Raw genomic sequence first — 27,152 nt, 5'->3', positions numbered from 1 at the left:
GCTCTAATTCTCAGGACACGCTGCTGTGTGCTGACCAAAGGAGCTGTCTCACAATCAGGGCGTGAAATGCTAAAGAGCTTCCAGCCAACGCGCCTGCATGGTGTTTTCTCCCCACTACTGTTCATTTGACATTTAGTAAATCATTACTGCAGCCATGCCCTGAAGGAACGCTCACACAAACACACACCGTATAACATTCATGGACACACACATAAACACACCCTAGATGATAACTGTTTATTACCAAGTTGGGTGACCTGATTTTATCTCCCTGCCAAAATGATGACACATCCACGCAGAGGTGTGTCGTAAGAGTCCGTGAAGTGTGCTGTCATTTAATGAATCTGATGGTTGAAATGTACGCATTAAAAAACATATTTATTAAAAAGCACAAAATTAAGATTGTATACTTTAACATCTTTAGCACAGCCCTGCAAGTCTACTTAATTCCATAAAGGTGTCTCAATAAAGACGTCAACTATTGTTTGAACTTCTGTCGGCCTCCACATGGTCTCCGGGCCTGTGTGGACACGCAGGCCCTGTCAGTCTTTCACACATCAAAAACGTGTGCTAAACTTCCTCCTAGCTCTATAATCATCGCCAGGCAGGGGGGGGGATGAATGATGATAAAAACCCAAGTCATATAATGGCCACACATCTGTCCGCTCGCCTCTCATCTCCTCCCGTCCGCGCGCTGTCAAAGGCTGATGGACAGTTGGCGGTCAGAGAACATTTGGAGAGATTGACAGATGACCGAGAGAAGTTTCTCACGTTTTAAATGCCTATTTGAGCCAACCAACAACATTGAAGTACAAAGGATTAAAACATTTACAGAATGTACATTTATAAATATACAAAAGAAAGCTTGTTGTTGAGCTATTTCATTCTAAAGTGGTTGAATGCTGACCTTAAAACACATAAGTTAAAGATTCTTCTTACAACAATTTGATTGGCCTCACCTGTTTACGTAATGCCGCTACACTACTAGATTCTCATGCGCTTAAAATATCATCTCTTCAATTAGGCCTCAATTTATCAGCAGCACTCTTAATTGCTGCAATACAGATCGCCATCCTCTTATTTAATTAATGCAAATGGAGCAGGCGATCATTGGTTCTCGCAAATAATCCCCTTCCCTTGTCATGATATTGTTTTAGAAAAGCGCTTAAAGCCCATTGTCCGTGCGATTAGCTAATAAAGAGCTTCTAATGTCTTGTCTTGCACTCACGGAGCACATCCTCCTTTTAATCCATAAGCTCTTAAGGCGGTCATAACTGTCTTATTCATGAAACCAGTAAAGGGTATAAAAGCAGCTTCTGCAGTCCATACACATTCACACACACTTAATATCAAGGAGTGAGGAGCAGAGGATTGAGTGTGTGTGGATAAGAGCAGTATCCACCATCAATTAAAGATGGAGATAGGAAGCAAGACGTTTTAATGTTGGCCTTGAGAGGCTTGAGTGGGCAGAGACGTGGAATCAATAGCATAAGAAAACAAAATGTATTCTCCATGTGAGCCTTTCTTTTGAAGGGCAAAAAATGTTGAAGTATGAAATGGCTTGACCCAGCACTGAGTCTATGATTGTTTTGAGGCTCTTAATTGTACATGAAAATGACCCTTCACTTTCCCATTATACAAGACCTGGAGATGGAAATATGATATGATACGAGGCAATACTATGTGCTACGATGCAATGCAATATTATGTGATATGATATGATATGATGCAAAGCAATACTGATACGATACAATGTGATACACTGCGATTCGATACCGTTAAATGCGATATGATGCCATACAATACAATGCGATACGATGTGATACGATGTGATACGATACGATGTGATACGATACGATGTGATACGATACCGTTAAATGCGTTATGATGCCACACAATACAATGCGATACGATGCGATACGATACGATGTGATACGATGCGATACGATACGATGTGATACGATACGATGTGATACGATACGATGTGATACGATACGATGTGATACGATACTGTTAAATGCGTTATGATGCGATACGATACGATACGATGTGATACGATGCGATGCGATGCGATACCGTTAAATGCGTTATGATGCGATACGATACAATACAATGCAGTACGATACAATGCGATATGATACGATGCGATATGATACTATGTGATACAATACAATGTGATACAATGCGATACCGTTAAATGCGTTATGATGCGATACGATACAATACGATGTGATACGATACGATGTGATACAATACAATGTGATACGATGCGATACGATACCGTTTTATGCGATACGCTCCGATACGATGTCATACGATGTGATACGATACAATGTGATAAGATATGATGTGTTATGATACCATATGATGCGCTGCGATATGATGTGCTGCAATATGAAACGATGTGACCCGATACGATGTGTTACGATACGATGTGTTACGATACGATGTGTTACGATACGATGTGTTACAATAAGATGTGTTACGATACGATGTGTGACGATACGATGTGATGTGATAAGATATGATACGATGAGATACGATGCAATACAATGCAATAAGATATGATGTGCTGCGATATGATACGATGCGATACAATACGATATGATACGATACAATGCGATATGATACGACGCAATGCAATGCTTTACGGTGTGATAGATTATATTGTCTCCATGGGGAAATTTGTCTTGAATTCAAAGCTGCGCACATTTTGCTGTCTCCACAGAAGCACTAATAGAAAATTTTAAAAATATATAATTAACATATAAACAAAGTAGCACACAAAGACAACCAGAAATGACACATATTGCACATAGCCTATATTGCACATGTTCCACATAATTCACAATAATAGTAAGTTTAATGAGATAAGACACCTTGAGGCTTTTGGTCAACCCTGACAGCCTCAAGAAACATAATTTTTCAATTTGACCGAGTTAGGCACAAAGCACATAGTCTTGTTCTGTGTCCTGCATTTTCTTTATACATTGGCCTTTTTGCCTTGCAGCATTTTAGTAATTAACTTGAATGCAACCCTTGAGGATGTCATACATTAAAATTGTCTGTAACCCTCGGTTTACCTTGTTTCCAGCCCCAACAGACTGCCCCAACACCTCATCATCACTTTGGCTCAGAGAAAAAACCCTAAGATGATGCCAGCGGTAGGCGAGCTGCCCAGCGTCTTCTCAGTGACAGTGAACACGCTTGTTATTTGTGGGTTTCCCTTCGCCCTGTCCGACACATAAGGTTATCTGGACCGGATAAAAGAAGGGAAAGAGAGCTGTGTCCGTGTTCCAGCCCCAGAGGCAGGATGAAGAAACACGCTGAGGTGGGGGAATCGAGAGGGGAGATGCTACGACTCACGCGCAGAGAAACCTATTGGGTTCACCCTCGGGGTGTGTATGAGTGTTTGTGGTTTGGGGTGTGTTTAGCCGTCTCCGCTGTGGTGGAAGTAACCTGGGATAGGAGACCGCGTCAATGGACAGAAGGAGGGGAGGGGTCAGGGGTTGGAGGAAGCGAGGAAATAGGAAAAAGAATAGAGGAGAGGGTCATTAACATTATTGCTATTGAGTGTGTGGGGGGGGGGGGGGGCTGAAGAGGCAATATTGCTAGTGCCTCAAGCCTTTGGTCATTTTCTCAAAACAGATGAGAAATGATTGTGGAGCATCACACCACAGAGGATGGACAATATATATAAGAGCATTTAACTATGTGTCTTTGACATATTTTCATAGCAACTTACCTTGAGGGCAGGATGAAAATCCTACTGATCCATAGGGCGCTCCATCACTGCGGCTCCAAGTTAGTGCAGCCCTGCCTCCTCTTCCTTGTCCCAACCTCCTCTGGGGAAAAACAAGAACTCTTCACCATGGAGCAACACGAACCGAGAAAATCACTGCAAATCATAGCTGAATTTCAAGAAGTTAAACTAGACTCAACGTCACTTTTTTAAGTTTACTTCTTTACTTTATTTGTGCCTTTGTACGTTTTTATTTGAGCTAGCTGCATGGCTCTAAGGAACGTAATGTTGGTCGGTTGGTCCATTATTTGGTCCAGACTGAAATATCCCAACAACTATTGGATTTGTTGCTATGAAATTTGGTGCAGACAGCCATGATACCGAGGTGATTAATCTGTGTGAGTTTCATAAAGCCTTGACATATCCAGTTGTTGCTCCAGCATGCCTTGTAATGGATAAAAAACTGGGTGACAAACATGGATAAAAACCTGTGTGTGCCCTGATATTGTCAGTGTTACAATGCTACGGCAGGCTGTGAACTCACCACCGTCACCTTTGACACACTCCATGCTGTGCTGTAATAGTCCTTCTTCTTACAATCCATCAGGTCAGGAGTTCATGGTCTATCCATCAATGTCCACGGAGGCTTGATCCCTATTTTTAGAAAGACGAGGAAGACGAAGAAGAAGCAGGAGAAGAGAGAGGCAATGAAACAGGTCTGTTGTTAGCGACCAGCCGGGAGGTTTATCATTTGATCGCTCCCTGGTCACCTGGATCTGGTTTCTGCAAACCTCACTGTGGCCTGCTCTTGTACTTGACTCATCTTCTTAAGTTAGTGTCCCATCGGGGGACAACTCACTGAAAACTTTGGCTTCAACACAAAATAGACACATTTTGCAATGATCTCAAATGCTGAGCGTATGACCCAGCTTTGACCTTGGTTTTAACACAAATGAAAAGAATACTTTCCACCCTGTATGAACACACGTAAAATACACAGATGACAGAATAGTATTTTAAAGGGATTAGTACCAGAAATTTGAGCATCAAATGTTCTCCAACAATCAAACAGGGGGGAAAAAGGTTAAAGAAAGCCCCTTAATCCTCTTCAAAATAAGAGCACAGATTTGGGACCTTCAGGAAAATTGCGCAGTAGATTGTTTTCATTTGCAATCCTTTTTTTAAAACAAGATTTGCTTTGATCTGCTTAAAATAATCCACCGTAATTTAAAGAGTACAGGTTGGCTGCATTAATGTCAAAATGAAATGAAATAAAGAAGGGCTAAAAGCTAGAGACGGGAGATCACTGTGAGGATTGTCCCCTAAAAACTGACGTGAGTTTAAGTGTAAGAAACATGATATACTGTTACATTTACAGTGTATAATATATCACAACATGTTTCACATAAACTGTAAAACACTTCGATTTTGTGCATTGTATCTGTTGTTTTCCGCTGCTCTTGTTTTTGTATATATCAATTTACTTAAAGGTAGTATTTTCTCCACTACTGTTTTGCCAATAGTGGAGTCAATACATGCACTAACCTGGAGTCTAATGCAGCAAATGGAAGGAGGCCTGTGCAGTAACTATTGTCAATAGTGCAGCTGGGAATCAGGCATCGGCTCGGACTAAAACACCAGTTCTCCAGAGATGGAAACCTCCATGATATGCATACGATTATAAAATGTGCCCTAGAATCGTATCCATGCAGCCACACGTTGTTACACACGAGCGCATGCAAACACAGACAGTAAGACATGCGTTCACATGCACACAGGGACTCACACAGAGAGAGGCCACGCAGAGGAAAGCACACCACCCCTGTATTAATTTTTCATAACATCATGCTCAATACAAAATGCAATAAGTGTTTCTTGTAAGACGACTCCCGGGCACTTATAGCACTTGAGCATGCGGCAAGGTTCTCCTCAGAGGTCCAGCCTGCGTGTTTGTCTGACTTACTTTGTTTCTGGCAGGATGACATCGGATGCTGAAGACGCCCAGGGGCTGCAGGAGAGGGGAGATCCTGTATACAAACACATGAGAGGAAGGAGAGAAGAAGTGGACAGTGAGTATCCGAATAGTTTATTAGAAGATTTCCATCCATACACAGGAGGAACAACACATAAAAACACAAATAGATACGGCCTGTTCATCCGGGCAGGTTAAACATCCTGGCGTCATCGCTTGGGAGCTCTGACCTCCTGTGAGGATAAGCTTTAGTATTCTCCTCGTTCTGGCACTCTCTCACAACACTCCTACCGATATTTGTGTATATACGATATCTAATAAGCCAACAGGTCCAGAAGGGAAACGCGTCATGATGAAGGTGACGGATGGATGGCAGGAGATTTCGGAAATACTTTTCGGGAACCAGAAGGAGGGAGGAGTACTTGAACATGGACGCTGACAATTAGTATCATGACCGTGATCTGACCCATTTGTAATTGAATTGGGAAAATAAAATTTAATGTAATCTGGCCAATGCAGCCCAAAATTTATGTGGTCTACAACTTTTTGTAGTAAGTCGTTTATATATCGACAGCTGAAGATAGACAGGAAATACGGGGAGGAGAGAGTAGGGGATGGAATGCACCAAATGACGGGCAGACCGGGAGTTGAGCCTGCGATCAGTGCGACGAGGACTGTAGCCTCCGTACACGGGGTGCTTGCTCTAACAACTGAGCGAAACCAGCGCCCCTTTCTGTAGTTAGTTCACAAGAAATTGACCCAAAAAGTTTTGGTAAGCAATATTTGAAAAACACTTTGAAACACAGTAATACGACACAGTTGGAAGTATTCTTGGAATCAGCTATCGTCGAACATCGAAATAGCCTCTAGGGGCAATTTTTGGGGGCTTTGGATGCAGCCAGCAGTTATTTAAGTGATGAAGGATACCCGAGTATTCCTTGTCCATGCGACTAGCAAACTGAGAACTGAGAATTGAGTTGCAGTGGAGAGACGACATCTAAGTGTGGACTGTTAGTTGCACTTTCGTTCACAAAAACTAGGACGATACATTTGTTCGTTAGTCTACAAGCTTTTTTCCATTACAAAGATGACACGTTGCAAAACTATAAACAGATCTGTGATAATAAAAACTCTGACTCCTTTGTTTCGTTAACGAGCCGAGACAGGACTAAAATGTTGGTGGTGGGCTGTTGGACATTCAAAATCCATGACATTTTCCCCTGCTGTGCATATAATCTGTCTGTCAAAATACAAGCAATGCTCCTGTAACTGGTTGAATTGATTGAGGGGTGTGTGCATCCCCCTGAATCCCACCCAGCCTTACAGGTGAGGACGTCCCAAAGTGGCAGCATGGTACAAACTCTTGGTACAAGCTGTCACCTTTATACCAATTTCTTAGTTTAAAGAGAGAAAACATTTGAACTAAAATGTGATGACTTTTTATTGACTAAAACTAGGCTAAAAGTGTAAAGGGTAAAATGACTTAACATGTGACTAAAACTAAGAAGCATTTTCATCTAAAGACTAAGACTAAATCTAACATAGCTGCCAAAGTTAACACTGCTTCCCGGACTGCGTTACGACCGCTGTGTTCTTCCTGTTTTGCTCTCCACAAACATTTTTCCTGTTTCCAAGTGTGCCCAAACATTTCCCCATCCCTGGTATGTGTCTGTTTGAAGGAGAAACTGCTCCTCTTCCTCAAGTTGATTTCTGTTTTTAACACCAGAGTGCAACATTTCTCTCCCAACAAACCAGCTTCTCTTAGCAATTAGCTCTCCGGCTAATTGCTATGAGTGCAGCGGAATCACGGCAATCACGGGATTTGCATGAGTCAGCTGTATGTTTGGGAAGGCCTTGAGAGAGGGAGAGAGAAAAAAAAAAGACATTGACATGCAAATGATTGTCTCGAACTTTATTGAGCGGGTACATTTAAGTTAATTTGCCGTGGGGAGTGGCTAATGGAAGTAGGCTCCTCCAGTAACTCTTAAGGAGTCAATCCACCTGATTTAGAGGAAGCACGCGCATAGATCTTTTGATTGACAGAGCTGTTACTCTGCGTGTGACATAACTGACGGACAGGGAGGAAGAGGGAGAAAGGGAGGGGGTTTTGGGGGAGGTCCGACGCTGCTCTTCCACTTCCTGCATCATGTTAAGACGCCCTCGTGTACAGTATGTTCCAGATGTTTGGCTTATCCTGGTGGGAGAAGCAGTCAAGTATTGTTTTAAAGCCTTCAGGGTGAATCATAAATGTTGCACGGGGGACCTCATGAAAAATGCAACACATACGCCCCCCTTAGCTAAAACGGAGCGCTGATGGACCTCTGGGAATGAAGCATGTTAGTGTAGCATCATGCTACGATTACGATCATAACAAGGAAGGGGGTTTATGGGGATGACATTAGAAATACAGGAAGTTAGTTAACAATGGCATTCAGAGTTCACTACAGCGAGCCGAGATCGAAAGGCTTTTACTTTGAAATACAGATCTTAAGAGTAGATTTAATATGTTTGTGAAAGTGGCAGTAGTATTGTGTTTTTCAAAATAAAGGTACCCTCTTTTTTATGAGTTTTCTGACTCTACAAGTGTCTATGTTGGTATTCCTATATGAGTGTGTATGACTGTGTTTGAAGTCTTTTTCTTTGTGAAATCTGCTTGTCCGACGATGCTCCAACACTCCCGTCAAAGCGTGTGCGTGTATGTGCATGTTTGCCCTTTTATAGATGTGTGTGAAGGACCCGGCAGAGGAGCTAAAAGTAAAGCGTCAGGCCATAATTGGGTTATAGGGACCGGTGATGGATTAAAGCACGGCTAGGGAGACGCTGCAGCAACATTAGGGTGTCTGAGATGTCAGGGGCAGAGCGCTCTCATTAATCGCCTTGGCCCTTACATTACTGCATTAGTTGTATTAGCAGCTAGGAGTCGGCAAGCACTTTGGGATTTCTCGCTGAGGCAGGCCGCAATCTTCTCTTTTCCTTTCTGGTTACCACGCAGAAGTGGGCATAGTATCACCTTTTTTTTTTTTTTTTAAGAAAGACGGGGGAGAAGGAAGGAGGAATCAAACGGGACAGGACGGATCGTTTGTTTTATTTGAAAGCTCTGCTTTAAGCTTCAATCGGCGAGCGTTTGATTCGAAGCAAGGCGTCTGTTTGCGAGGTCTCTTCCAGTGTGAAACTTGTTAGGTAATTTACAGTAAGTACATGTGCGCGCACTCACACACACACTTACACACAAACATGCTAGCCAATCAGTCATCCCACTTCTCAATAACCTAATAGTCCTCCTGTGAAAATTGATTTCTAGGAGCATGTTCCGTGACCCCGACCTCCCCACCATCACAATCTCAGTCCTCTTTTTCTTCTTCCAATTCCATCCATCTCCCTCGCAGAGCAGATATTTACACTGTAGCTGTTATTAATAAGCACAAATTGATTTTGTTGTGTAGTAAAAAAATATTACGTAAACACGTGGTGTCGGTGCTTACGGGCCGTGAAAGTGGGTGTGTTTTTTGCGACTGCGTGATGGAGAGGGATGGGTGGGGCAGAGGTCATGAGGGAAACCTAGATGAGGATGTATAGACTAACATTAGTGATCCTGAACGTTCAACCCTTGTCCGCTCGCTGTTTGTGAAGTGAGAGCTTCATCACTCATCCCCCCCACCTCGCTGCCATTCTCCAGAGGCTGGAGTATGTGACTTAATCACAGCTGAAGTGTCCCTGATTGCCTCAGAGCTGCTGGTGGCCTAAGCACAACCAACAGTGTCCATGCAAGCAGGCTGTCTGATCAGATTATTAATCAGTCAAATTCAGTTCAATTAAATTACAGTTACTAATCCCAGTAAATATCGGTTATGTCAACGTTGGGGGTCAGGTTCGGTTGTTAGCTGCTTTTGACAGCAGCCGCACTGGGGAATTGGGATTAGCGGAAGCTATGGGGGGCTGGATAGTTTAAAACAGATGATAATAATTTTCGACAATATAAATAATTTATGGTAAAGTATTTAATGTAGCTCTAGCAGGAATTAGCAGCAGTCTAACTCTAACTGAAGCAGGAATACACAGCTCCTGCTAGCTAGCAGAGATCTCCTAGCTGTAGCTAACGTTAGCCCAAGCCACAGTAGCAAACTTTGAGCCCACAATGCTAACTTACACAAAAATGCAGCTCATTCAGACAGTCATCCTCTTTATCTTCCTCTTTATCCGACATGTTTGGCATCACAATGTCCTCCACATTTAGCATCCTTATTGCAGAAATAAAATAGTTGCCATCGGTATCGTCCACCCTCCCTTTTCTTTGCAATACAAAGTAACAGGGTCCATAATGTGCTAATTAGCTTTAGCACACTCAAATGCAATAACATATTGTATTTCGCTGAATCGATTGGATACTTGTCGTACCTGCTAGACTAGAAAACTGTTGGAATAAAGAATAACTTTAGTAACGCTATTCGACGACACATCAGACGTGCAATCATACAAACCAACCAATCAAATCCAATAACAAGCAGAAAAGGTCAAAGGTCAACACTTGTGTAATGAATATTATTATTTTATTTTGAAACTTACGCCAATATATACGCCAATTCAACACACATTTTACGTTTATAGTATATTATAGGCACCTTAAATGTAACTACTCTTCTCCTTTTGAGTAATTAGTGAAACAAGATTACAACCTTTTTAAAGTAATAATCTTGAAGATTTTCAATTAAATAAATGTCTGTTAAGTCACTATCTATCACACAATGAGGTAACACAATTGTGAGCCTATGGCCCACTGATGGAAGACTTTGCATGTGCAAAATTACAGACTGGGTGTCTGGTGCGACTTTTGTGGAAAAAAGTGGCGCCCAGTTAGTGACGCGTTTTCCATCACCCAGCAGTGGTTGGTCTGCCAGAGAGAGTAGGCGGAGCTAAGCGGCTGCTTTTCCGTTCTCTGCAAGTGTTGCGAGTAAACAGTAATCTACTATGGCTGAACAAACAAAGAAAAGATGGATGACTACAGATACAACTTCAAAAATGAGTGAAAATCCAAAGAATAAGAAACAAACTCGACGCTCAGATGAAGCAAACAGTCTAAAGAGGAAAGCAACCGTCAGCGAGGAAAATCAAGAGTTACAACCGGAGCCGACTGTGGACGTCACACATGCAGCACTGTCTGAATATCTGGTAAGTGTGCTCCCGCAATTACCGTTTATCGCCATAGGTGCCACCAAAGAGTGCGAAACTGAGCTCTTCAAGATTAAAACTTTAAGTAATATGTTATAGTTATGGGTTAGTTTAGGGACAAATACAGGGAAACATTGAAAATTGTAGACACAGTGTCCAATGTACTGCGCACGTTTATAAACCTAATCTCCAATTTATGAGTCATTGATTACATTTTAACAACTTGTCTAACAATGCTTGTTTTGTAAGAAGTTTAGATTTGATTTGCCCCATTGTGGAGGAATCCGTGTCTGAGATTTCTGCTACCACAATGGAGGCACAGCGTTGAAAATTACTCTAAAATGTCTGAGTTACTTTGGATAATTCACAGACCTAGTGTGAAGAGATTTCATTGTAACAACCTTCTGCAGAGGAAATAGTCCTCATGAAAGCTGTTGACTGTTGACCAACCGTCTGTGTAATGCGTGCCCTCTGAAAAGCAGCATGAAAGAGCCGTCATATGGGTTTACATAGATCACTTTCTCATGGCGGGATGAATGGCTAAGGGGCTGAGGGCAGCGTGTGTGAGGAGGTGGGCAGAGGAAGGATTGTTATTGGATCACGGTCGCATGGAGCACAATTTCCCATGAGTGTCCTTGGGTACCTGATCTGCTCGAAGAAACACTGGACCCCCTTTCTATTGTTCCTCACACTTTCATGCGGATGCACACGCACACACACACGTACAGGTATCTGTTTGTCTTGCTGTTCACATGGAAGGGGTTGTCCTCCCGCTCCAGGACGAGGTATTAGCTTTCCCCTGAGGGAGAGTTCTAATTAGGTAATTGACTGATGTATAAAGCAGGTGTATGTATCTGTTACAGCCGGCTCGACCTGTTCATTATTAAACAGTGACCCTCTCCGCCACTCGTGCCAGAACCTTCCATGCAGGGGAGAAAGTGGCCGGGAAGAGCTTTCACAAGGATCAGGCGCACTCGTAATTACACTTGCTGGTTACCTGAGTCTGTCGCACGTTGAACCCTCGGTGCTCCGTTTCCCACTGATTGAGCTCATGTATGCTGTCACGACAAAAAAAAAGGCTTTATTGGGAACAAATTGTTTCAGCTTCCATTCCACACAATCGATGAGATTATGTTTTTGTGGAAAATGCACGATCACTGACTTACTGAAAATAGCATCCGATATGACAGGTCACCAAACTTTTCATCCTCACACGTTTGTACATCGACAAGCGAATGAAACTGGAGCTACACTTGGCCAGAGAGGACAGGATAAATTTGCCAAGTGCCAGCGAGCAGCACTTCATTCTGACACTTTGACATCGGTGAAATATATAAAGTATTGGGTTGCTGTTAGGCCGATAGCCCAGTTTATTCACATCATGAGGCGCAACGATCGAGATATGGATTGATAGCGGAGACAAGAATTGATTCAAGTTGTGTGTGTGTGTGTGTGTGTGTGTGTGTGTGTGTAAGCGGCCTCCAAACGTTAGCCAGCCGGTCCACTTTAATTCAGCAAGTTACACATTTCATTTCCGACTGTGCGGGTTACAGAAGCCGACGAGACGGGTCGCAAACAGCTTTCGAGCCAACACTTTTTTGATTGAACTGGACCTGGACTCTGGCCAGCTTATAAAATGTTACCATGAAAAGCCATAAATGACATCACATTTTCAAATTGACTTGTCAATCTTTTTCAATTTTCTTTTCTGTGTTCTTGTGCAAATAACGACAACTCATATATATTGAATATGTGTCTTTGTCCACGAACGAGTTGTTGACTTTCCGCTTGTTGTTCTTTATCTTACATAAAAATGGATTGATTAGCTTATTAGCCACTTTTCTATTTGGTCTAAGGTCCAGAAAACTATTATTTCATACCCTTGTCTGGTTGTGAGATTTAAAAGATTTTTTCAGTTTTCATTTACTGCATCTTTCTCTGAATTAATATGGTTTTGCTAATACTAGCCTATTGTACATAGGAAGGGTATTACATAAAATAAATAAAATTCTCCAGTCAGTGTGTAGGATGCATCTTATTTGTTCTTGCAGTCTTCAAAATCACAACTTAATATGTAAAGACCAATATTGGTAGCTGTATTGTTTCAGAATCCACACATCAGCTGTTCTTGTGACTCTGCTGAGTAAATGAAGCAGGTTCTAGCAGGTTCTCCTTAAGTTGCACAGCTACCCTGATAAAAGAACTCACTTGGACCAACAGAGGGGCTTGACCATCCCAGAAAGCACCAGTCAACCCTCACATTTTTAGGCTGGTAAAGGGATACACTGATCAGCCATTACGACCACTGACAGGTGAAGTGAAACCCCCCCACATCCCCAAAGACACTGCCATTGTGACAACGTTACATTATGGGTACATAGAAATAAAGTTAAATGGTAAATGGACTGTACTTATATAGCACTTTCCTCATCTTTGCGACCACTCAAAGCTGCCTTTACACTACATGTCACATTCACCCGTTCACACACACATTCATACACTGATGGCAGACGTAAAGTGCCCAACTGTACATAAGTTATCACATACATACCCGGGAACAATTTGGGGTTCAGTGTCTTGCCCAAGGACACTTCGACATGTAGCCTGAGGGAGCTGGGGATCGAACCTCTGACCTTCTGATTGAAAGACTACCGACTCTACCACTGAGCCAAACCACCAAGTAACAGTGCTGAAGGCCTTGCCAACCTCTAATGGGCTTGGGAGGTTAAGGAGAGTAATGGAATCTCACTCGGTTCAGCACTTGGACCCGATGCTTCTGAAACATCAAAGCATAATACTTTGGCATAATTATCTAATATTCCACTAATCTGGAGCCTTTACAAGTGGAAGCTAGCCACGCTCAGTCCTAATGCTCCCATTCCCCTGCCCAACAGGGGGACAAGCCCAACAACCAAATCTGTGTGTAACCACCCAAAAATAGCGTGGTCAGACTGGAGTGGTGATCCGAGCAGGTGCATAGGACGGCCACAATGTGCCAAATCTGACATCCAGAAACCTTTCCTTACTCTTTAAATATCTCAACCGGTTTTAACATCTTATCTGACTGATGTAAACAAGGAACACAAACTCTGTGGATGGAATTTGTATTCTTCAATATATTCCTCAAATTCCAGCTAAATATGGCCTCTCTTCCCATCTCTTGTCCTTTTCTGTCTGCCAATAGATTACAGGGCCAGCAGCTCTTGTTCAAGGATTAGTTCCAGAGTCATATTGAATGTTTATTCCCAAACAGCCCCTAATCTGATCTAGCCTAATCTTATCCCATCTACAGTGATCACTGACAGGGGGAATCGCCTCACTACAACCTCGCACACCCTATCTAACACTGTGATCTTTCCACTTTGCCTCAGAGAGGTGAGGGGGGGGGGCATTTTTAACACTTTTTTATGATTGCTGCTTAGCTGGGGTCCAGTCAAAACAGAAAAACAGATTTGGAATCTCAAAATGTAGGGTACGATATGACATTATTTGTCGTTATTCCGGAAAACACACAAAATAAAATCGTCTTCCAAACAGTGCAATGGATGTCAATGCACATTTACACTAATCTGATAATAAAACATTTGTGAATTGATAACAGCATCCTGAGTTTGAGAGTCAAGGTCACAGGGCAGTAGAAAATGATCATTTTCAGTCCCCTTTATGCACTAATCCATTTTTTCCCCCATCTTACATAAAAATCCAATCCGACTTGTACTTTTTGTGCGACACAGTATGTACAGCTGTCGTAGCTGGTGCCCATAACTTTTGAGTCCGGGATCCAATCCTAAAAGCTTAGCAGTTATAAGATGATATTCATCACACAGATGTGGCCACTCTAGGTCACAGGGATGATCCACCTGGGTTCCTAAATCTGAGACAATCAACTCCCCCAAAAACCAAATTAAAGCAGCGGTATGGCTTGTGGCTTTGATTGGATTGGTCCTGATTACAATATCTGAAAAAGTAAATAGAAACCTTTGTTGGAATGGCAACACTAAGCGTCTTTTACTTGACAAGCAAGGTATACCTTTAATCCATTCAAGCCTGTCTGGAGATTTGTCTGACAAAGATTATAATGTTTTGTGATTTAACTTGGGTAGCATTTCATCGTTTTAGTCTCATGATCTTTTTTAAAGTGTTTCATTTAGGCTTGGCTCTGAAGATTGCAATTTCTCTCTGTCTATTGGTAGCTAAATCCACCACTTTGGTAAAGAGAGAAATGTATCCACAACCACTGGAGGAATGGCCAGGAAATTCTGTACAGACATTCACTGTCCCCTGAGGACAAAGCCTACAGACACCATTAATCACCAGACTTTTCTCTAGCAGCCTTTTGAGGTTTGACATTCCCAGAGGACGACGCCTAATAACATTGGTGATCACCTGACTTTTCTCTAGCAGTAGTCTGAGGTTGGACATCCATGGTTCCCAGAGGATGACGCCTACAATCATTGACAATCACCGGACATTTCTCTAGCAGCCTTTTGAGGTTGGACAATCATGGTTCCCAGAGGATGACACCTACAAACATTGGTGATCACCTGACTTTTCTCTAGCAGCATTCTGAGGTTTGACAATCATGGTTCCCACATGATGACGCCTACAATCATTGGTGTTCACCTGACTTTTCTCTAGCAGCATTCTCAGGTTGGACATTCATGGTTCCCAGAGGATGACGCCTACAAACATTGGTGATCACCCGACTTTTTGCTGGCACTACTTCTAGACTGAATGGGTGGCTTGAAATTTGATACAGTCATTCATGGTCCCCACAGGATACCAATTGTAATACTTTAGTGATTCCCTGACTTTTGATCTAATGGTATCAACTGATCAAAGTCTTTAAACAGTGAATAACTCAACATCTACCGTGGAGGGATTGGCAGAAAATCTAGAGACATTAAGCGTTCCTTAGCAATGCTTCCAAGTACCTTTGGTGATCACATGGATTCTCCTTGAATGCCAATGACAAGTTCTTCGGTAGAGTCCAAAGCATTCCTCCCAATGAGTTTTTTTCTGCCAGTTGCTTCTGTTCCTTGTCTAACCCCATCCTTCAATGTGACCCCTTCATCTTAAATGGCTGCAACCCCTCCTAACACTTCACCAGTATCTCTGTTTCAAACACTAAATAAAAAGAAGTCCTTAAAACTCCAAACAGCTCTCCTACGCCCCCTCTGAACCTGACCTTTGGCCTTTTGGAGAGTCTGAACTCCCTTGAACTCAATCATAACCCCTTCCTCTTGGAACCACTGTGTCCTATCCCCCCGAAGAGAGGAAGATAGAGCTTCTTTTACTCCTTCCTGCCTGCACACTCAGAGAGAACTGTAAAAGTGGGAAAAAGTGCAAATAAAAATCATTTTTACGAGATGATAGAGGGAGGAAAGAGCCCCCTCACCGTGAGCCTTGTCAAGATTAATTTCGACCTCATTTCATCCCCTTATTTTTTGGACCAAAATTTAGGAAGGGCCTGCAAGGACGCACAGCAGCCAAAGTCAAAGTGACTTGTTCCGAAATCTGATTCAACGATGTCTTACAGATTCATACTACACAGAACTCTGGCCAGGATAGTCAAAGTTATAAAGTAATCTGCACCAAAGGAAAGACACTTCCCTCTATGATTAAAACAATAAATCTGATTCACCCTCTCTTTCTTTTTTTACAAGGAGTCCATGATGTGTGGGAGTTTTCGAAACCCAGTTAATTTCATTCCTCCCCCCAGGTGTGCCCATGCTGCATGTGAAACCTGAGAGTAGATTAAAGTGCCAACCCCAGAGAGCAAAAATGCTTTTAGGAACTTTTAAAACTGTGTTTAACAGTGTGTTTTTAGTGCCCACTAAAACCAACACGCCACACCACATGGTCGCGATGGAGAGAAGTGGCGTCCCAAGGAGTGTGAGAGAAGAGAGGATGTGAGGGAGATAGAAAGAGGGAGGAGGGACTTTGTTACTCTTCATCGGTAAAGACTCGCATTCTGATGCCCTTTACTTGACACCGGGCCTGGGTTGGCTTGGTTTTAATCAACTAGTAGCACTGCCCAATAGCCCAATGTTGGTTGGTCAATCTGTTTGCCTGTCTAGTACTCGTCAAGCCCTCTGGTCAAAACTTTGATACCTCTTGATACTTACCAATCAGATTTATATACAATTTGGAGTTTATATCCAAATTTTGATGATGATTCCCAATGTGCCAGAACTTTGGTCCACTCCATTGCTAGTAACTTGGCAGGGTATTCCTACACTTTGCTAGTAGTGCATCTACAGGCACAAGGCTGTTAGCTGTAAGTGTTGTTCTTAGACATTTAAAGTATGCTTGCTTTTAAGTTGTTAATACAAGATATTCCTTCGGAAGTAATGCCAAAAAGTTGCTGGTCTAGTTTAGTTAATATTCTACTAAACAGCATAACACACTTGTCATAACATGCACAAAATCACCCATATTCAATCCAACGAAGGAGCTGAGCATGCATAGCCAAAAAATAAAACAGTAGACTAATCGTTGGTGTAATGATGCAATTGGACGTCTCATTCCTGGACAACAACCAAAGTAGCCTTAAAGGTGTGACTGTTGTCTGTTCAATGGCATCATAAACTCAGGATGTTACTGATAAGATGCAAATATGACTTTGCATCATTGGCAACACTTCCGCTGTGGATGGACTGTGGACTTTACCTTGTGATGGCTCTTTACTGTAGACATCCTTTCTTGGCTGCCAGTCGGTCTGGGTGTACTTTATTGATCCCAAACTCGGAAATTGTGATAAGAGTGAAATGATGTCCTTGGTTTAGTCCAGACTCAGAAAACGTTAGTTCCTATCTGGAAAAAAAAACACAAAAAACATCAAATGAATGAATATTAATTACATTATATTCATATTTTCATTCTACAGAATTTTTGGGGAGAATTCATATGTTCATTTCAGTCAGTTTTCTGAAACTTGCAACAGAATAGGTCTGGTAGTTGTATAAACTTATAGGGTTAACCAATGTGGAGGTTAGAAAACAGATTTGATTTGAACTGCTGCATTAAAACCAACGCATCTTAACATGGAAGTGTTTATTCCTCCTGTCTCCCCTCTGACCAGGCCACTGACGAGGCTGCTCCTGACCTCTTCATACCTGTGCTTGTAAAAGCAGCCACAGGGGGTCCCAACAAGTGAAGAAATGGAAGCCATGTGACACAAGACAGTGCCTATAAATATGGCCGAGATCACAGAGGCACTTAATGCCGGGGTGGGCAGACTGCTTTTTTACCAGCGCGTCTACAACATCTTAAAAAGGTTCTGTCGTGTCATATGAAACCAATAAAACCCAAACACTTCCTCCCCGGCAGGGAAAGGCCTCCTAACCTGCCACAACTCACTGTCTGCCGTCCTGCCAGACCGCCCTCTTGCTTTTAAGGCACATTCATTCTTGTGCATTTCTTTCTTGTGTTTAATTTTCTTTATTTGGTGCCATTTTTCACCATGGCTTTGATGTATTTCTCTTTCTACTTTCTTCTGCTCTTTTAATGCCGTCTCTCTTTCAATCGCCCTAACTCTTGGGAATGCAAGCAAAGGAAAATACTCTATATTTGTGGCAGGAAATGGAAGCCAATTCATGGCTTGAGAGGATTATAGTGAACTACAGGCCACCAAAAAGCAGACTAAAGATGTTGTAATTAAGCTAACAAATGTACTAAACTTCCTTGTGCACCTACTTGGTGGAAAAAGCAGAGCACAGAGAAACCTATTTAACATATACTCCTCTTTGTAGTGCAGAAACATAGACTTATAGACATAGATGTGACGTCTGATACTACAATAATTTTAAATATTATTTCATTTCTTTGGAAAATTTAAGAGAAATTATCCAAGAACATTTCCTTGACGTCATACTATCAGTATGTGTAGTCTCATAATGAACCCCTTTGCTCAGTCAGGATGTTAGTAGATACAGGAGTCTTTAGAAATTACCTTTTCCATTAATCTTTTTTAGTATCATAAGGATCTTCAGACTGCTTCCATTTAAATGTCAATATAGGCTCCTGAAAACAGGAAGACAATAAAAAAAAACACAACACCGCTGCCTCTGACTGTAAATGCACATACAGTGTGCGTCCATACACTTAAAAGGGACAGTATACTGTATGGATATATATAGCATTCCCAGTTGACTGATGGTCCACAGTGATTTATTGAGAGTAATTCCTTTGTCTGTTAACAGTGTGAACACATCATAAGAGCAAAAGAAAAACAAATTAAATATTGACATCCTTTGATATGTCACAACTGTGTCACTCTAACCCTTTAAATGTTCAATTATTAACCTTATAATGAAAATGAATTATCTTACTATTTATATTATCATGAATTTCACTACTTTCCTTTCACAAAAGACAAACTCAAAGAGTCCTGCACGTAAACACAATAAGGCCTAAATAAAATATGAAATAATAAAAGCGTTTTTAACCCAAACAGACATGAGATGAAGTCCAATATATCTTAAATACAACTTGAACAGTCATTTATAGCCTTCCTCCGTTAAGTCCACGTTAATCTGAATGCTAATTATTCGACATGTTGAGTGACCATTCACAGCTAATGCAGCATGTTTGCTAACGTGCATTCATCTTAAACTTAAGAAAACTATAAAGAGAGTTAATAAATTGAGTTCTTCTTAAGCTGCTTATTAAAGGAAATAATTACGTACCTTGTGCCCTAATCAACCAGGCGCTGATTAATAACAAACGCTACTAAACCGTGAAAGACACGCATGCGTGTATACCAAATAACCTTTTCAAAATAAAAGCATCGATGATTGTAACGTAAGCACCTTAAGAAAAGTACCTTCAAAGTAAAACAGGCAAAAACAACGTATTATTTAGGTCATTTACAATATACCCATGTGTCATATTATTCCTGCACTTGCTAATGTAGAAAAGGTCACAGATTCTCCGCTGGGGCATTTAATTTTCAGTCGGCATTAGAATCCTTCTTTAGCCACTGAGAGGCAGGAAAGGATATAATGGCTTATTTGTGGACTCTACGGTGGCCTGTTGGGTCATACTTAAATTGAATAAATGTTGGGATGTAGCAGACATAATTACATCTGCTATCTATTAAAATTATTTTGTATTAAATTAACAAGATTAGCATTTTATCCTGAATATTTCATGTTGTTAGAAATGTGTATGTTTATAAGACTCATTTACAACACACATGGGGCTATCTGATTGGTTGGGTAAAGTAGCTTTATTAAGGCTGTACAAACTTCTCACCTGAAATAAAAACACAACAGCAGGGCCAGAGTGGTGCTAAACAAACAAAGCACACCTGATGCATCACTCACAGTGACATCAGGGGGTTGAAGATCCTCTGTGTGTCTCTGGGACAATGAAGGTCTTTAATCAGACCGTGGCCTGCTGATGAACAGAGGCGAGGAGACGTCCAGGCAATTTCTGCAAATGATTACAGACTCATTTCCTTGTTTATCCTGCCTTTGTAAAGAGAAAGAGAGACCCCCCCCTTCTTACCCTCCACCCCTTTAGGTCCTCCACTTTTTGTGGCACAACCTGACCCCCCCTCCTCCTCCGATAGCACCCGTCTGAGGCCCTCATTGGTCCGTCCTTAATCACTCTTGCTCCGTGCTCTTTCACATTTGCTCCCGTGCTTTGGCAGATTTGTTTCACTCTTTCAATGAACTATTTCCTCCGTTCCTCCGTCCTTTTCTCTCCGTTTCTCTTTCTGTCCCTCTTTCTTGTGCTCGGCTCCATTGTGGAATCGAGGGTCCCCACTTGTAAACAATTTCCCCCCACGAGATCAAGCTGGGTCCCGTCCCCTTTTCATACAGGAGCTCCGGCCTGCCCGGGCCCCTTGTCTGCTTCAAGTGGGCGAGCTGGCTCGGACTGAAGTTAATGGCTGGAAATCTCTAACTAACCTCTCCAACAGCTGTCTCCATCTTTTTCTTTTCCTCTCCTTTAACCTTGTTTTTTTTCTCCTTCGCTCTTTTGCCCTCTCCTTCTCTGCCACAAGAAAAGGGGACGAGGGCGCCAGTTGATTGGGATAAAAAAAAAAACTCCAGGAATTTCTCCAGAAATGTGCCTTTTCCTCAAACAAGTGGCTCAAGGCCGGAAGAAAACGAAGGAGGTAGAGCAGGAGGGAAAATGAGGCTCTAAGGCTCCTTTTTTCCCTCTTATATCTCTCTCTCTCTCTCCTCCTTTCAGGCCAAAGAAGAATAAGAAAAGACCCTCCATCGGACGTGTCTTTCATTTTGGAACACAGGTTCAAAGGCGCGGAGAGATTTGGGTCCTTTGTGAGGGTTCGAGGGTAATGACGGGAGGGGAGGAACAACGTCCAATTCCAAACAGCTTCCTGGCCTATTCTGCGCACAGTCTCTCCAAACCCTCGGCTGCAGAGCGGAGGCCTAATCCACACAAATCTACACGAGCTGGAGAAAAGCTGTTTCCAGTCTTCAAGTGGCTGGAAGTACTGCTGGAGTGGAGGCCGCTGGCTGACTGCTGAATCCTGCCTGTTTAGCTTTGGAGCAAACTCATAAATGGAAGGTCAACAGCTCCTCCGGATTTATAAAATAATGGGTTTAATCATTAACGCGACAATGAGTTATCATAGACGATTAACACTCCTCCTCTGCGCAGGGATGCAACACAGGTTTTCAAATTAAAAGTCACAAAAGCATTTGAAAAGGCCTCACAATGAAGAATTCAGAGACAGTTTTTCTGCTTGCCTAATTTACGGACTGAGATGCGTTCAAGCACTGAATACAGAATAGGAAAAAAACACTTAACATTTATATGAAATGATTTGGCACGACTAACAAGAGGAAATGTAGTTAAAATTTTGTGTTTCAGTGTGTGTGTGTGTGTGTGTACTGTCTTGTTTTGGTCATGAGACAATTCATTCATCGCCTCGCCGTGTGATGCGAGCGGACTCTGCCATCCTCAGACACCCAGATGCCCTAAAGAGACAGGTGACAACCTCCCATCATGCCACATCGCGCCCTCTCTGCGCTGGTGACACACTTAATTTGGCCTGGCAAGTAAGCGTTTAACCTAATCTTACATTAACAGACATTCGGAGCGGGCCAACTGGCACACGAAGACGCAGGGTGCACCCACATGCTGTCGCACAGAAACACACTTTAAGGAACACAAACATACGGATATCTGACTACATGCATCGGAGACTGCTGCGGATTCTTCTTCTGCGCAGGAAATACATGTGCAAACACGCTTGCACACATGTGCACAGGCTACAAGCATACTGTAGCATGTGGCACCTACATACTATCACAAAGCTTGCATGGAAATGTATAAATACACACACACACACACACACACACACACACAGTGTTTTGTCAGGCTGATGGCGGTCACAGGCCATGAGCACTGATGAGCAAGATCTTGGCCGACATGCCCTGAAAGAAAAGATTTGTTGTCCTCCTTCATCACACCTACCTGTTTTTTCACACTTGGCTTCCTCCTCTCTCTCCCTCTCTCTCTCTCTTTCCATCTTTCCTTCTCCTTGCTGGGCACATATTTCAGAGCCGCGGGACCCTTAACCCCTCCCTCTCCTTCCCCCCCATCCGGTCATCAAACACACGGGGCACCAGCTCCCACAATGCCACCCTCTTCCCACCTGCAAAACAAAAACAAACCCGTCCCCTCCTTCATCTGCCCTCAAACAAAGACCCTTCCCTCCCTCTCTTTCTCTCTCTCTCTCTCTCTTTTTTTCCTGCACTGTCAGGCCTGTCCAGCTTTTCACTTACAATTAGCCGTGGCGGCCTTCGCACTCATCAACTGTCGCGAGTTTAGCACCCAGTCATGAGGGGGGCCTTGACAGATCAAGCTAAGGCGCTCTGACACCACTGGTGTGAAAGAAGATTCTAATTCTGGATAATTAGCTGACGAGAGCATGTTAGAGGGGAGGGAAGGGAGGGGGGGGGGGGGGGGGGGGAGGAGGTGAGGGAGGGACAGGGGGGGAGCTGAGGCAAAGTGGCAGTGCGTCGTAAGCACTTTCTGTCAACTTACTGTTGATCTCTATTCTCCCTCGCTGTCTCTCTCTCACCCGTCCGTCCATTTCTCTGTCTGTGTCTCTCCATCTCTCCCTTCACCTGACCTCATTTACACTTCTCTCTCTGCGGGAGCCAAAGATGAAACACTTCCTCCTTATATAATCCGGAATGATCTTACTTTTCAATCTGTCTCTCCATGTTTCAGAGGACATGGCATTGTTTCCTCCCTATATTTGATCTATTGTTTGAAGGTTGTTTTGTCTATTTTATTTGAACGGAAGCAAGATGGTCGTTCACAGTGGGTCGGTTAAGCAGCGGGCCTATCGTGTGTCCCCGGCAAAACTTCAGGTGATGAAGGAGCTCACTGCGGAAATGTGGGCCCCGTATTTGCATTTCATTGTATCAGACCTAGTTGCACGGTGGTTAGCGCGGTCGCCTCACAGCTAGCCGGTTCCTGATTCGAATTCAGGTTCGGAGGAAGAGGGCCTTTTGAAGCGTGCCTCTCTGGGTACTCCGACTTCCTCCCAAAGTCCAAACGCATGCTCGTTAGGTTCATTGGTGACTCTAAAATTGCCTGTAGGTGTGAGTGCGAGCGTGAAAGGTTGTTTGTCTCTATGTATCAGCCATGTGATTGACAGGCGATCATTTCAGGGTGTACCCCGCCCCTTACCTCAATGACATCTGGGATAGGCTCCAGCCCCCCTGCAACCCTGAGCAGGATCAGCGGTATATATAATGGATGGATTTGACCTTGATGACCTGTATCTATGCATACCAACGGTGCTGCTTTTCTTTATGATAATTTGAACAAGGCATATATTGAGGTTTCTGGAACACTCTGGAACACACAGCAAATATGCATCATTCAAAATGAAGCCAATAAATTCTGTCATATATTCATTTTGACTTTACTTGTAGGAGACAGGGTTGTGTGTGTGAACTTGCACAGTGTAGCACTCTATACTCTGAATCTTGCAAAGTGTATCAAAATATAAGCGCTCCACTAATGAATGACCTTACAGTATTATTAGCTGATGGCATATTGTCACTTGGCCATTCTGTACTCAGAGGGTGTCATGTGCTGCTCGGATGCCCTAGTTTTGGTGGAAGACTCTAGTAGTCATTGTAAATGTAAATCAAGCTAATAGAATAGATAATGGAGATTATGTTTATGCTTCACTTATCAAAAGGTTAGATCTATGTTCAAGGTTTATATATATAATATGTATAGTTGCACAATAAAGCAGTGTAAGGGAGAACAATGCGTGAATGAGACCAGATGAGATACAGGCACACAACATTCGGAAATAAATACAAAATGTAAAGGTCAAGACTTTAAAAAGCAATGTATACCATTCCACACACATACACATGCAAACACAACCACACAAATGCAAATGGGGAAAGACACACACACACACACACACACACACACACACACACACACACACACACACACACACACACACAGTGCCGCAGCGCCAAGCTGTCTTGGAGCGAGTCTTGATGTAACATGGGCCTAATGCAGAGTGACACTTGTGATGTCAGATTCTTTGCACCACCGGCTGGGTAGTTAATAGCCATTAGTGGCTGTTCGGAGGCTCTGATTGGTGTAGGAGGACAGTGTGACCCCGCGTGTGTGCGTGTGTGTGCATCAATGACACCTCCATGTGCTGGCTCGTCGAAACAGCGACCCAACAAATCCAGACACGGACCAGATCAGACGTCAGAGCCGTTTGTGCCAAAATCTCCCAAATCTCTTCCACACATGTAAACCCCCCGTCACATGGCAGAACTTCTCAAGCATCCACTCAGTGCAGCTCTGTGGCCATATCAACACATTTACTGAGTTAACCATCCATGAATGTCTACATATCAGACCGTGACCCAACAGTTAAGCCCGGCGCCGGGGCCCCTGTGCGCCGCACGCAGAGTACAGGCCCATCCAACCGTGGCCAAGGTGGGCCCCAGCCACTGGCTGGAGCCAGACACAATGGGCAGGACGGATGGTTTTTGAAATGATATCTATTACTGTTAGTGACAGCAGTCCCAGACAGCGCGCTTTGATGCTCCTACAGACTGACAAGCCGAGCAGAGTGACGCTGATGGCTGTGGGCACAAATCAGAATCGCTTTACTGCATCGCCGCTACGCTCTCCCCTAACCCCAGCCCCAAACCTCTGCCCCGCTCTGCTAGCCCCCAAAAGTGAGGGTGAGAAGAAGAGAGATCAGGAGGAACGAGGAAGAAAGCGAGTGTGAGGTACATTAGAGTGAAAAAAAAAGTTGGATATTGGAATTAGGTCAGAAAGAGGAATCAAAATATGATGAAGATGAAAGAACTTTTTTGTTTTAACGTTTGGCCGATGCTTTTTTAAGAGATCAAGTAAATGGAGAGAGGTAGAGATTTAGCAGGGGGGAAGAACAGGTAAGAAGTGAGTGTTAAGGAAACAAAAGAGAGGGAAAAGACCACGATGTAGACAGAACTTATTAATGCCTCCAGAATGAGCGCTGAGTGCTACTGGAATGGATTCCATGGTGAGGAAAAGTTAATCCAAGATGTGACGACATTTCTTTGGCTTGAGGCAACTTCCATTTCCACCTTTACTGCAAACATTTTACAAAGCTGCACACTAACGCAGGTTTCCTTTCACACATATCCAGCAATTTTTTTTAAAACATCCTACGTATTCTTGATAAATTCGTGGATGTGTTTGTTCTTTAGTGGCAAGATGCACTTTACTAAACGTACAATGTAAGCACAGTTAATTCCGTATATTACTAGTGAATAAAAACATGCATAAATTACGTATGGACGTACCAAAATCAAAAGAATCACAATCCAAAGTTGCTACAAAAAGAATCGAAGGATACAAAACATAATTCATCCAACAACTATCCAAACAGCAACACACAGCTCTTGCTAGCTAGCTGCTTCTTGCTAGCTATAGTGAATGTTTGCCTGAGGCACACAGCACATGACAGAAGTACATTCAGCTCATCACGCTAACTTAAAAGCAGTAACGCAGCTTGTTCAGACAGTCCTGTTCTTCACCGTCCTCCTCATCACCAACTTTATCCTCCTTCTGGCTCGAAGACAGTTTGGTGCAAAGCACAACTCTTGCTAGCTAGCTGCTTCCGGCTAGCTGTAGCGAATATTAGCCTGAGGCACGTGACAGAAGTAGCTTACTTTCAGCCCACTCATTCAGATAGTCCTCTTCTTCACCGCCCCCCTCATCACCAACATTATCCTCCGTCTGTGGACACACAATACCTCCACCATGTTAGCAATTAGCATCCTCAATGCTGGATTTAGCTATCAGTGACAGTCGGGATCGACATCATCCACTGGACTTTGTTTCTAATCGATAACCAAAATGATTCATAGTTTTTTTTCTCCAATTAATATTTGTATCACAAAATTCTAGGAGGGGGGGCAGCCTTTTTCAGGGGGTTTAAAACCTTGTAAGCTCGCCCTCTCTGCTTTTGTGTTTGTCGCGCCGTCTTTTTCTCTGCTACTGTAGTTTAGTTTCTGCCATACACAGTCCATATGTAGCTTTACCGACACACACACAGTCTATCACGTCTGTCATGTATCATGCACAGTTTGCCCGCTGGCACTGTAAGAAATCTCATCAGTTAAGTGAAGCTGTGGTCCAAAGATCTGAGCACTGATCTGAGGTAACATAATAAACAATGAATGCACACACAAGCGAGTGGACCACTAAATGCATAAATGCGTGCCAGCAAACACACACAGTGGCTCACACAGCTGGAGATAAACACGGCGGCGAGGCCACAGTGGTGTCTAACTGTGCGTATGTGTGCAGCATGTAAGCACCAGCTCCTCAGAGGGGAGAAAAGCAGAGGTAGTGGTCCCACTCAGCTGAAAGGCCTCTGGCCACCATGCCAGCACAATCTCTTCAGCACTTCGGGACCCCCGTCGCTCGCTGCGTCTCCCTTTCCCTCCCTGCCTCTCGCCTCTCCCCCCCAACCCGCGTTTATTTCTGTCAGCTTCCATATTCTTGTCTTCACAGCGTGTTTGCCCGGACTCACAAGACATTTCTAGTCCGTGCAGACGACTGCGGGGACCCCTGGTAAGATGGTAAACAGGCACACCAGCTTCTGCAGGCAGGCTCCCCAGTTGTGCTCAGGGCCTGGGGACACGTCGGAGTCAGACCTTCCCCTTCTCCTTATTCTCTACAGGGACGATCAGCAGGCCTGTTAGGGCCCTGGTGTGACACCGCCTGTCCCATACGATACGC

This window comes from Semicossyphus pulcher, unplaced genomic scaffold (assembly GCF_022749685.1).
Source record: "Semicossyphus pulcher isolate SPU_LCO1_2020_fin unplaced genomic scaffold, fSemPul1.0.p SCAF_22, whole genome shotgun sequence".
NCBI classification, from domain to species: Eukaryota; Metazoa; Chordata; class Actinopteri; order Labriformes; family Labridae; genus Semicossyphus; species Semicossyphus pulcher.
This window is presented reverse-complemented; position numbering follows the sequence as displayed.